Raw genomic sequence first — 12,323 nt, 5'->3', positions numbered from 1 at the left:
TGCATGTGTTACTTAAAGACAAAACTAAACAACAACAAACACTTTTGAAAATGACTATGTAATTCTAGTTGCTAGGAATAAACTCCACAGTAAGATTTTTCAGTTAAGTCCTATGAGAAATTAGTGTAATGATATAATAACCCAGCTTGTCTTTTCTTTACACAGAAGGTGCTTCATTTACTGAAATATAAACTGATGATTAAGATCTAAGAATTTTTACTAATAACTTACTGATTCTTTAACTTCCTCATAGAAGCAATTTTTTACATTTGACCTATTTGAGGTTTCACAAAAACTAAGCATCATTATTTAACCTCTCTCCAAGTCAATAACCTTCTTTAATCACTTAATCATGTCACTTATTGGGCATTGGAAAACTTAAATTTAAAGACATAATAACTCCCTCTATTCCTTCCTTTCTTTTATGACACTTCAGATCCATAACAGTTAGGAAATGGAGCTATTAACACTGAATTAATAAAGAATATTCCATTATAAAGTAGCTTCCCTAGTGAAATTTATAAGCTTATAAAAAGCACAGATGTCATTGTTTAAATTAATCAACAATATTCTTTGCACATTGAAAATTATTTTCAATAAGTGATGCTTTGATAAGTGGAGGGGAGATTCAAATTACATAGTGATTTGTTAAATTGTTTTCATTATCATATATACTCTCATTTATTTTATGTTTACAATTTCAAAAAATGTGTTCTTTTGTGATAGAAGCTGAATTGATTACTACTTTAGTTCGCTTAAGTTTGAAATACTACTTCTTCTCGGCTTTTTGGCTAAGATCAAGTGTGAAATACTTCGTATGTCGCTGTTTATGTGGAAGTTTAGAAAACATTTAGTCCAGCAAATGGGAGGTTGTAGTTGATGCAAAAACTCTAATACATGGACTTAACTGGCAATGGAAAATATTTGTTTATAATTAACAACCTGTTAATTGAGAAAATTGATTTCCTTAAAACAAAAATAACAATTCATATTTAGAAAAATTTAGTTTCTCTTTTCTTAGTTGCTAAGTTCACAGATCCAAAGCAAGCAAAACATGTATTTCTGAGAAATTTAGCAATACATGACTATATCTACACTCTCACTCAAGGGTGAAATATATAAAAAATAAATTAATGGATATTTGAATTTTTAATGCTGTTACACATATTATCGTATATCCTAGTATGTTTTTATTTATTTTGTGCAGTTAGTACATTTTATTTCATTATAAAATGTTTTATATTTATCTTAAATTACGGATTTCAGAATGATGCAATAAAAAGTTGATGTGTATGTTAATAATTATTGTATTGGATAAGTTTTCATGGTTATGTTATAAGATAAGATAATTCCAAAGAAACAGAAGTAAACTAAAACTTTTAAAGTGAAACTTGGTGATACATTTATAAATTAAACGAATGCAAAGTTATCCTATGATAACTTTTAGATCATGTATACTACACTGAGATTATTTTTAGCCTACTATCCTCTATAATTAATGTTTATTATCATCATTATTAAAAAGTTGACATTCTTACTAAACTTCTTTTTTCACAGAACTTTTCTTTACGTCCATGGAAGAACCTTGGGTGTTGGTGCTCTGTTTTATTTATCTCGTCATGCATAGAGTAACCTGGGCTCTCACTGTTTAGTCTCATGGGTAAGAATCTCATCTTCTGTATTTTTTTATGTGGTAAAGCTTTTGAACTGATATTTTTATAGTAAACACCTAAATAAAGGAAAATAAAATTTTTCCCATCCAACTGAACAGAGAAAGAAAGAAAGAAAAGAAAATGGAAACAAAATCTATCTTGTAGAAAATTAATGAATCCACTGCATCTAGGATTGGCTTTTATAGTGTTCTTATGAGTTTATCTTTGTACAATGAAGGCAAGCATTTTAGCTTTAAGGTAGAGATTTCTCCCAATATCTTAGGATCTAATAGTTCAATTCAAGAACAACAACAGCAAAAGATATAATTAGCCACCATTGTATATACGCTTGCTGTACTTTCTGGTAGTGAAAGTGTTTGCTTTTTAGTATCTTTGAAGCTCACGTCCCCTCTACGGAGTTCATGGCAAGCAGATCTTTAGAATGAGTGATTGTTTCTTAGGGCAAATGTTCAGGTTTGGAGGGTTAATTTACCTGCAGTAAAAACCTGATAGGACGAATCCAAAATTCTAACCACATAACCAAGGAACATGGAATGGAAAGTGCAACGGAGACCGATCTGGTAGCAATGATTCCACACATGCATCAGCTGCACTACCCAAAGGAAGAAACACATTGAACCCTTCCAGAAATTCTCTCTCAAGGCATGCACAGGAAAACAAAGAGAACCCCAAGACTCACAGTTCATTTGAATTCACAAGGGAAAATTTTCAGGATGAATGTTGCGTTGACGTTGTCTTACTGATGCAGAGGAAGCCAAACCTGTTTTTAATTGCAAAACCAAATGGTTTATGCATAGGCTCTGCCATGCTTGTGTGAACATGTTGCTTTTATAGCCCCCCTCCCCCTCCACAAACACGAGACTAGGCTTGCCAATATTATGTTTGAGCTTGGTCACATTTAAAGTGAGAAGCCTTGCAGGGATTTTTGAAGGTAAGTAGGGGAGGGATGTCAATCTGTCAGAGATGTCGCCATAAGTAGATCTATCTGCCTATCTGTTACCACTTGCTAATTATGGATTTGGGTGATAATTGTCATAAACTTTGCCATAAAAGTGCAATAATAATGCATTTTTAGGGAATAGAGAGTAATGAATGAAGAGGGATGAAGCTAAATTCTAAGGGTTTCTGATCAGCAGATCATAAGGTTTGTGCTCTAGAACTGTTTCAGTATTTAATGTTCCAATGAATACACATATTGTTGCATGTATTGGGTTGCTTCAGGCAACATTGCTAACATTCCATTATCGGACTAGTGAGTGTACACAGAACTGGGTCTGTAGAAAAGCTTTTCTTTTCATGGCCAAAAAAAAAAGTCTTTAGGAATACTCTGTCCTTGTTAGAGATATGCTGAAGAGGTCTAAGAAATAAAGCCAAACAAATGACCAATAAAAGAAGGAGCTGCTTTGTGTTTGTAAGGAATAGACCAATAAGGGCAAAATCAGATCCTGGAAACATTTTGAGAAAGGTCTCGGATATTTTTGCAAAGACTTACAGTTAAGGAAGAGAAAAAGCATAAAAGAGGGCTCATAATTTATAAAGAAAATCTAAGCTCTTCTGCAAAGGATTGGTAATAAAGGATATAACTGAGAAAAGTTTCTCCTCTTTGTCCAATTCTTGAAACCATTAATGTCACAAGCCATTGACATTAACTGCTTATTACCACATTTCTGCCCCAACCACCCACTATCATTTGAACACACACACACACACACACACACACTTACCCACACACCATGGCTTTAAATATTAATTTCACTCAGTTTGGCAATATGAGTCTAAACATTGAGTTTAAGAAGTCGACTCTTTTATCAGTGAGTTGAATTGAATAAAATTATTTTGATGCTACATAAAAGATGGGTAATCTTATGTCCAGGAACATTGACTTATCCTTCTGCCTTCAAAGTAACTTGTTAGCAATTATTGATGAAGGAGGCATCCTTCCTAAAATAGCCTTCCTCTGATACCCGGGATTTTCAACAAAGAGAAGTTCAGTAGCCGGCCATCATGAGATCAGGAGTGCCATTGGGCGTTGATGCTTACTAATGTATTATGTAATCAAGCAGATAGTTCTAATTCTGCTCAATGAAGGGAAACATACCTTAAAGGAATTAGAGTCTCTGCCTATACGTTCAGATTCAGTGTATGGAGTCTAAGTAAATATATGCACAAATTTCTATTGACACATATATACATTTATCAAGATTCATTAGATAAGGAATAGTAGTGACGGGTTCATTCAAACAACAAAGAATAGGAACTTAGGCATTCAAACAAACACTCAATACAAAATATTCCTGTCACCCCTTTACCTGTTACCCACACTTGTACACAGATGGACATAATCATGACTATGAAGACAGTCATATACATGTTTCCTTACCTTTCCTTCCAGCCCAGAATGCCCAGACCTTACTTCTCATCATAGTTTGTGCTATTCATTTATTTCAGGGTCAAATTCATCATGGGGTCTTTCCAATAAGAGAAGTGGAATGTATACTAATAGTGCTTACACCTGTTGAGCTCCTTGTTTCAGATTCAGAGAAAGGTGCTAGACAGTCATCTTTGGTATTTGTTTCCTCCAAACTGTATATTCCTAGGATATAGCACCAATGTGAAGCTTAAAAAACACAGTATAAAAATCCTTGGCTGGCGCCGCGGCTCACTAGGCTAATCCTCCGCCTTGTGGCGCCGGCACACCGGGTTCTAGTCCCGGTCGGGGCACCGGATTCTGTCCCGGTTGCCCCTCTTACAGTCCAGCTCTCTGCTGTGGCCAGGGAGTGCAGTGGAGGATGGCCCAAGTGCTTGGGCCCTGCACCCCATGGGAGACCAGGATAAGTACCTGGCTCCTGCCATCGGATCAGCACGGTGCGCCGGCCGCAGCGGCCATTGGAGGGTGAACCAACGACAAAGGAAGACCTTTCTCTCTGTCTCTCTCTCTCACTGTCCACTCTGCCTGTCAAAAAAAAAAAAAATCCTTGAAGGTCAGAATAGCCATAATAAAATCAGTTATGCATTGTGGATCAGCAAAGTGTATGGCAGATAATATAGAAATAACATGTATATATCACAAGAACATTATTGGGGATGGGGATGCTATTATTACACCTGTTTAATAAAATGAGGAAATGGAGGCTCAGATAATTACTAGAGGCCTTGCTGGAAGCTAAATAAAAAATCAAATTCATATCTGTAAAACCCTGTACTCTCATTTATGTCTTTCATTTTCCTCTGATACCAGTGCCATAATGGATGAAAAATGCCATTAAAAGGGAGAAGATATTTGTTGTTGGTTTCTAGGGCATGAGTCTTAGGTAGATTCTTTGCCCTTGTATTTAGTTCAAGGAGACAATGAAAACACAATGAAACAATTCTCTTCTCTACAACTTGGGACTAGGAGAGAAAGCATTTTATTTTGTATCTAGTGGGAAGTGTACGAGGCACATTGGGAAGAGGAGATGCCACCTGATGCATGCGCTACTGCCATCTGCTTCACTCCACGTTCAGGGAGACTTGTCTGCATCATGCAAGAGTGAGGAAGAGAGAATGTGGGAATGGAGCCAAGGTGAACGGAGAAGTGCTCTGGTGGAGCACACTAAAGACTCAGAGAACACAGAGAATGGTGATTTAGTCCAGCTGGGGTGAGGGCGAGGTAGGGAAAGAGGCACCAGGTATGACGGAACCAGTGGCTCTACAGCAATGGGAGTATGACTGATGCTGCCTTCTCAAAGACTCCGGAAGTTCCTGGGGCAGAGAAATGACTCAGGACACAATGGGATAAACTCAAAGCAAGAAGCACCCTTGCTCTCAGGCACATGAAACCTGTCAACCAGAGCCAGCTACATCCACACACAGCACAAAATAAAGAATCAGGGCTTCTTGTTCAAAAAAGCAGAAAAGAAACATGATGATAGAGGTCCTAAAATGTTAAGTTTGAGTAAATTCACTCTCTCTTTTGACTGGCCATGATTTATTTTATTTTTTTTATAAAACATACTGATGTATTTATTATATAATTACTTTAAAAAAATTTATTTGGGAGGTGGAGAGGTCTTATCCCTGGTTCATTCCTCAACAGTTGGAGCTGGCCTGGGGCTGGAGCCAGGAGTGGGGAATGCAATCCAGGTGTCCTTGGAAGGGTCAGGAATCCAATTATCTGAGCCATCACCACTGTCTCCCATCATCTGCATTGTCAAGAAACTGCAGTCAGGAGCTGGAGCTAGGAATGGAACCCAAGTCTTCTAATGTGCGGTGTGAACATCTTAACTGTTATGCTAAGTGTCTGCACCTGGTCATGGAGTTTTTAGTTGCTGTTTAATATCATTATATGCAAAGAAAATCTTAAAAAAATAAATTTTTGGCCAGCACCGTGGCTCACTAGGCCAATCCTCCTCCTGCAGCACCGGCACCCTGGGTTCTAGTCCTGGTTGGGGTGCCAGATTCTGTCCCGGTTGCTTCTCTTCAAGTCCAGCTCTCTGCTGTGGAGGGCAGTGGAGGATGGCCCAAGTGCTTGGGCCCTGCACCTGCATGGGAGACCAGGAGGAAGCACCCTGCTCCTGGCTTCAGATCGGCGCAGTGTGCTGGCCATAGCGGCCATTTGGGGGGTGAACCAACGGAAAGGATGACCTTTCTCTCTGTCTCTCTCTCTCTCTCTCTCTCACTGTCCACTCTGCCTGTCAAAAAAAAATTAAAAAAATAAATTCTTAACATGGATTTTTACCATCCATTTTATATTACACCATGCTAATTTTCAATATAAATATAAGAGGATTTAACTAGTAAATGAAATTAATGAAATTACACAAAGTATATTTTATACCTCATGTGTGTGTGTGTGTGTGTGTATGAGTTTTCTTACCAGCACTGTGGAAACACTGCATAAAACTAATTCACTTTTCTTTATTTCACTTCTTGTTGCAAGTACATTCTGCCAACCCAGTGTGCTTAGCTTTTTCTCTCTGGAGGCTCTTTGATTTTCCATGCATCACGGTCACGGGCATCACAAATACTCGAGTAGGGTGACAAGGAATGGAGGAATCACATATTTTGTGTATTTTTCTCTGCTTATGCATGTTCTCTACTGTCTCATTGGATGTCACTTACACAACATCAGTTCAAAGATTAAATTATTGAGAGTTTCAAGACAGTGACAGCAGAGCATTAAATCAAACATAGAGTCTTTTTGAGCTTGGGGTCTGGTGCGATTGCAAGTCCAGGAAGCTGTCTTTGCTTTCAACACAATCTCATCTTGGACAACAAAGCAAGGTCAAGAGATCAAACAGGAGTTCTCTGTTCTTTGGTGCTTAGGTTGAGGGAATCCACCACCCTTCAATCTGCAAAAGTCCAGACCAGGAATACAGAGCTTATTACTGAAAAGGAAAGATAAATGATTTGCTCACCCTGTATTAGAGTGAACTTGTACAGGAGGCATGGTGGGCACTCCCATGCTGATTAGGGCATCCTGTTGGTTCTCTAGGTTTTCCTGAGTTGAGATTCCCTCTTTGCTAATAATTTGGTGGAGAAGCAATGAAAACGTGCTGGTGTCTCTTTTCTGGGAACTTGGAGGATAAGATAAGAACAGTGGTGAGCAATTAAGAGAGGAGTCACAGGAATATGCCATATAGCCTTCCTTCGTACAGCCCCCTACAAACACAATTGGATAAGTTGATTTTCTTTGGCTTACCTACTGTGCTGGATTTCCAACTACTGCCTCTGTCTCAGGCAACTTTTGCTTTAGTTGCCTTTTAATTTCATGCCCTAGTATCCTGCCTGCATTTCCTTTGAGCATTAAAGAATTTTAATGCTCAAATTTAAGTTGAGAAGCCTTGAAAATCCCCTATTTTAATAGAGATTGTTTATCCTTTTTAAAATGAATTTTTCCCAGAAAATTGATCATTCTATTCCCCCATTGACTTCCTTTTCTATCTTTTGAGAAGTAGTAGAGTATATTATTAGTAATAATACAAATATTAAATGCTTGTATAATACAAATATTGAATATTAAATGCCTTTTGCTGGGAAAAGAACCCAGTTTCCAATCTGGCATTCTTTTCATTAAACCACACTGAACTCAGCAGGAATGAAATCAGAAGGAAGCCCACTTACATGTCCAATTTAATCCTCTCAACTCTGCCCAGCTTGTGTAGAACACAGATGTTGTGAGCATTATAAAGGTCATCTTCCCTGGTTATACTCCATACATAATAATCTACCCTTCTTTCCTAATTTTAGGATCTTTTCATGAATTCCACATGATGTGATATTATTATATCCACTCCTATTTTAAAAAATAGTATGTGTGTTTGCACACAGTATTTAGATAAGAAGAAGCAAATATGGCAAAATGTTAAAAAGTTGTTAAATCTGATTGATCTCTAATTTTCTATGTTATTGGAATATTTTAAAATAAAGCAAAAAATGCTTTTTTAAAAAATAGAAGTTTATGGTATAATAAACACAGTTCTAAACATTGTACATAAACTCATTCTTATACAAGAACCTGTCTTGTTGGTATTATTGTTAAAACTATTTTAAGGAGTTGGATTCTCTAGCAAGGGTTTGTATCTTGGTTCAGCCATTTATCAGTGGAGTGCTGTGGGCAATTCAATCTTTCTGTAAGTCAGTTTCCTCATAGATAAAATAGTGTCTTCTCATGGACTTGTTTGAACACTGAGTGAGGTACTAACAGTTAACTGCTCAGAACAATGAATGCACATAGTAGCACTTGATAGATTTTAGCCTTTTCCCCTCGTGAGGGCTTTCTGCATTGTGGCTGTGTGCCTTAGGGATAGCTATTGGATGCCTCTGTGCCTCTTTTACTCTACCACCACAGCTGTGCTAACATGGGATTCTAGTGGGAATGAAATGAGGCCATGCATGGAAAGGGGCTGGGCATCCTGCAGGACACAGAGCAAAAATTCTTGTGAACAATTGTGTTTTATTAAGTAATTCCTGCCTCAGTTCTGCAACCTCATTGATTTTGGATGAAATACCACATTTCATCTTTTGTCTTCAGTCTCTCAGTAGTTCCTGTATGCAGTCTCATGCCTGACTTTTTCTTTTTCCTCCTTTCTGTTTACAACCTGACCTTGATGCATTCTTTTCTTACACTCCTCCTCTTTTTAGTAAAGTTCACTTGGGTTTTTACAGCAGAGTTTTTCTGGCCTCTCCCACCATGCTCATTTTCTGTATTCACTGTCTCTGTCTTCAGTTTGGGCAAAAACAATGACCTAAAGTGCAGTCCATATGTGCTCTTGAACTTCCTCAGTGTGGCCAATGTTCCAAGATAGCGCTAGAGTGGAATGCACAGGATTTGGAGGTTGGACACTGGAGAATAAACTTTTTATGCAATGTATCAATGTTCAGCCATATAGGGTAAGTTTTAAATATCTTGTCTTTGCTGAGATTTTTCTGCTCCCATTTTTGTATGTATAAAATGCAGCAGAGACAATTAACTCTGGACTTCTTCATCTTATTTGCTTATTCCTCTCATTTTCTTCTGGAACACAAGTTCTCTCTCTCTTCTATAAAGTGATGAAAAAAGAAAACCCAACAGATAATTACCATGAAATTTCTTAGTGCACTAATCTGAGGTTTAAGTCAAGCATTACGTTTATTTCTGCCCCTTGAACACTGCCACTATCAATAACCCATAGTTAATAAATTCGAAGTGTAGCCATTCACATTCTACTTTAAGCCATTTGCCTTTTTCAAACTCTACTTACCTTGAAGTAAAATGGCACAATGGCATTTTCTTATAGACCATGATGGAAACGCATGAGTTCAGCTCCGGAAAGTGAATTAGACTCAAGCAGACTAGTTCAAAGCTACTTCAGAAAAACGTCACCATATTTTACAGAAATGCATATTCTCCTCCAGAACAGGTTGATGCCTTGCTAACAATTCCAGGGCATGGGCTTTGTTTACACCCATCCTCAGTCTCTCTTTTTCTCATGTTGTCAGCATCGCAAGACCTCTTTTGTTCAGACTTCATCATCAGCAACGGGCTTGTTGAGTCATCGCATTGAATGGCAGAAAATCACTTTTTTCCGCACACTCTCGTGTTTTTATTATTAAGAACATATAAGCATCAAATTTATTACAACTGAACCTTTAGAATTTGCAAGCAGCTTCATGAGAGTGATATTTACAGCTTTTACGGAGGACTATTTGCTTTTCAGAGGCCATGTGACTTGAGGAAGGTAAAATATGTGAGGAAACTTTGTAATCCACAAATCAGTCAGCTTATGATATGATAATCTGTAATAATCTAAATATACAAAGAAAATGGAGGATATGAAAGAATTAGCTATTTTTCTAATTTCTGTCATCTGAAATATTGATGAGATGTCTAGAAAAGAGGACTTTAAAGTATTTTTGGCTTATACTTCTTGATAAAACCTGTGTTCTGTTTTACTTCCTGTAGCCTACCATTACCTGAGATACTTATTCTGAGTCCAGCTTAATTGTTTCTATGAAGAAAACAGGCGTAGAAATGAAGTTATCTGAAACAAAATCTAACTTGCTCTTCTGTACCAAACAGAAATTCCATTTAGCTGTTAGTTTTCTGTTTCCAGAAGGCACATGTAATTTAATTGGCCATTTTAGAGTTAAGATTCTTTCCCCAGAGAGCAGATCAGAGTGCTCTTTATCTCTAGCCAGGAGTTTGCATAAAAATCGTCACAGTACAGCTCCTCTAAAGTCTTTCAGAGGCCCATAAAGGACAGTCATCTCTCTCTAATAATAGTAATGAATATCATTTAACTGTTGTGTACTGCTTGATGGTACACTAGGCTTTCGTACATACTGTTTCTTTTGACCCTCAGGTGTTGCTTGGTTAGGTAATCACCCTATTTTACAGTGGACCAATCAGACTTGGAGAATTGGAATGACTTTTCTAATGTTAATGCACTAAAATGTGGCAGATCTTGTGATTTCAAATTCAGCAACTTTTCTACTACTGAGCTGGTCTGACCCCTTGTACTGTACCTTTGGGCTGTTTTCCTGATGAACAATTCTTTCCCAAATCCCAAAAACCTGGTCTTAACATTACTCAGTGTTCTGCTTATCCTTTTAAGTCATCCATTCCAACAAACCCACTCTATAATTCATCACTTTCCAGGTCTCACACACAAACCTACTGACTAGTCCTTAAAAAAAAAATCATGGGTAACCCTGATGACCTCATCTCTAAATGCTACTTCCTAGCTTCTTTTGCATGTTGAGTTTCCTGTCTCTGGTCTTAGCAGTACCTTCAGGATTTGGGCCAGGGGAAGAAAACATGGACAAAAGCAGGGGGTTAGACGCTATGAGTGAAGGCAGATGAGTTGCAAAAGAGCAGGAAGAGGGCTGAGGTGATCATCTGCACAGTGGAGGAAGCTGAGAAAATGGTGGCAGAAGATGGAACAGGAAATCAACATGACACACAACAAACAGGATAGAAGCGAATGTCAGAGTATTGATAAACAGAAATTTCAGGCAGAAAAACAGTACAGGCAGTGGGGTGATGTTTTAATACTTCAAAGGGTATTTTACAGGCCTAGAACTGCAATCTTTTCATTAAAACAATCTCTTGAGTAAGACAATAGGTCACTCTCGGGTATTTGTTTGCTGACTGATCCATTCGTTTTATGCCGAGTAATTCCACGCAGAAATACTTTTCTGACTCTAAAAAGATATTCACCGCCGTTCCTGTGCAAACATATCCTTTTTGGAATGTATGCCTATGGTTATACTTTCACCTTTTATTTGACTGTAAAATAGCAAAATGATCCTAGGCGCCACAAGAATGCTGTCCCAGGTTAGTGCAAAGCCATTGACAGCTGCTTTCTGGATGCCTCTGTCCAGTGGGCTGTGCATCCTCTGCACAGTTGTGTGGTTTAGATTAGATCTCCTCAGTTTGTTGATGAGAATGTCAGGTAGGACAGAATCAAAGGCTTACAGAAGTCTAGCGAGATTACATCTATTGCATCCTTTTTATCTACAAGGCCTGTCACTCCATCATAGAAGGAAATTAAATTGGTCTGGCATGATTTGTTCCTCTAAAAGCTATGTTGGTTACTACCCAGTCTGTTATGCTCTTCTGGGTGATTGCAAATTGATCATTTTGATGATTTATCTTAGTAACTTCCCTGGCACTGTGTTTTAGGCTGACTGATATTTCTTTTTTCATTCTTTTAAAGATGGACATTGTTCTTATCTCTTTTTCTTTTTTTAAACAGTTTTCACCAATGTGCGTGATTTTATTATAATTGATCAAGTCTGACAATATATTCTTAAGCATTCATTTTCATGTTGTTACACATTGTCATTGAGTAATTTTCCAAAATTGACTATCATGTTAGCCTATTCTTTCTCTCTTTCTCTCTCTCTCTCTTTCTCTCTATTTATCCAGTTATTAAACATTTATTCAAAACTGAGACGAGAAAACAATAAATAGATCAATGTGTCTCTTTAGAAACTAATAGTTGGGTATAGGACACATACAAATAAAAATTATCATGATTCAACACTGAAATTACAGCAATGGGGGAAGATACAGCACCTAGAACAGGTAGTTATACCAACCTTAGGTACATCAGAAAGACTCCCAGAGGAGGCGATGGCTAATATGAGTGTGTAATGTGGAGTAAGGGTTAGCAGACTTAAGACAAG

At 37.6% G+C, this 12,323-nt stretch overlaps 1 long non-coding RNA gene across 1 annotated transcript in view; it reads right to left on the bottom strand.

Annotated features, from left to right (window-relative positions):
* The window catches only part of LOC127483581 (uncharacterized), a 45,412-nt gene extending 42,956 nt beyond the window's left edge, over positions 1-2,456 (bottom strand). The window contains exon 1 of the long non-coding RNA XR_016219761.1: positions 2,353-2,456. This is a non-coding gene — a long non-coding RNA (uncharacterized LOC127483581). The remainder of the gene's footprint in view (positions 1-2,352) is intronic.
* Between the last annotated feature and the right edge of the window lie 9,867 nt (positions 2,457-12,323).

Source organism: Oryctolagus cuniculus, chromosome 13 (assembly GCF_051225735.1).
Source record: "Oryctolagus cuniculus isolate XC-2025 breed Fujian yellow rabbit chromosome 13, ASM5122573v1, whole genome shotgun sequence".
NCBI lineage: Eukaryota > Metazoa > Chordata > Mammalia > Lagomorpha > Leporidae > Oryctolagus > Oryctolagus cuniculus.
The sequence above is the reverse complement of the archived record's forward strand: the minus strand, read 5'-3'. Positions and strand labels throughout refer to the sequence as shown.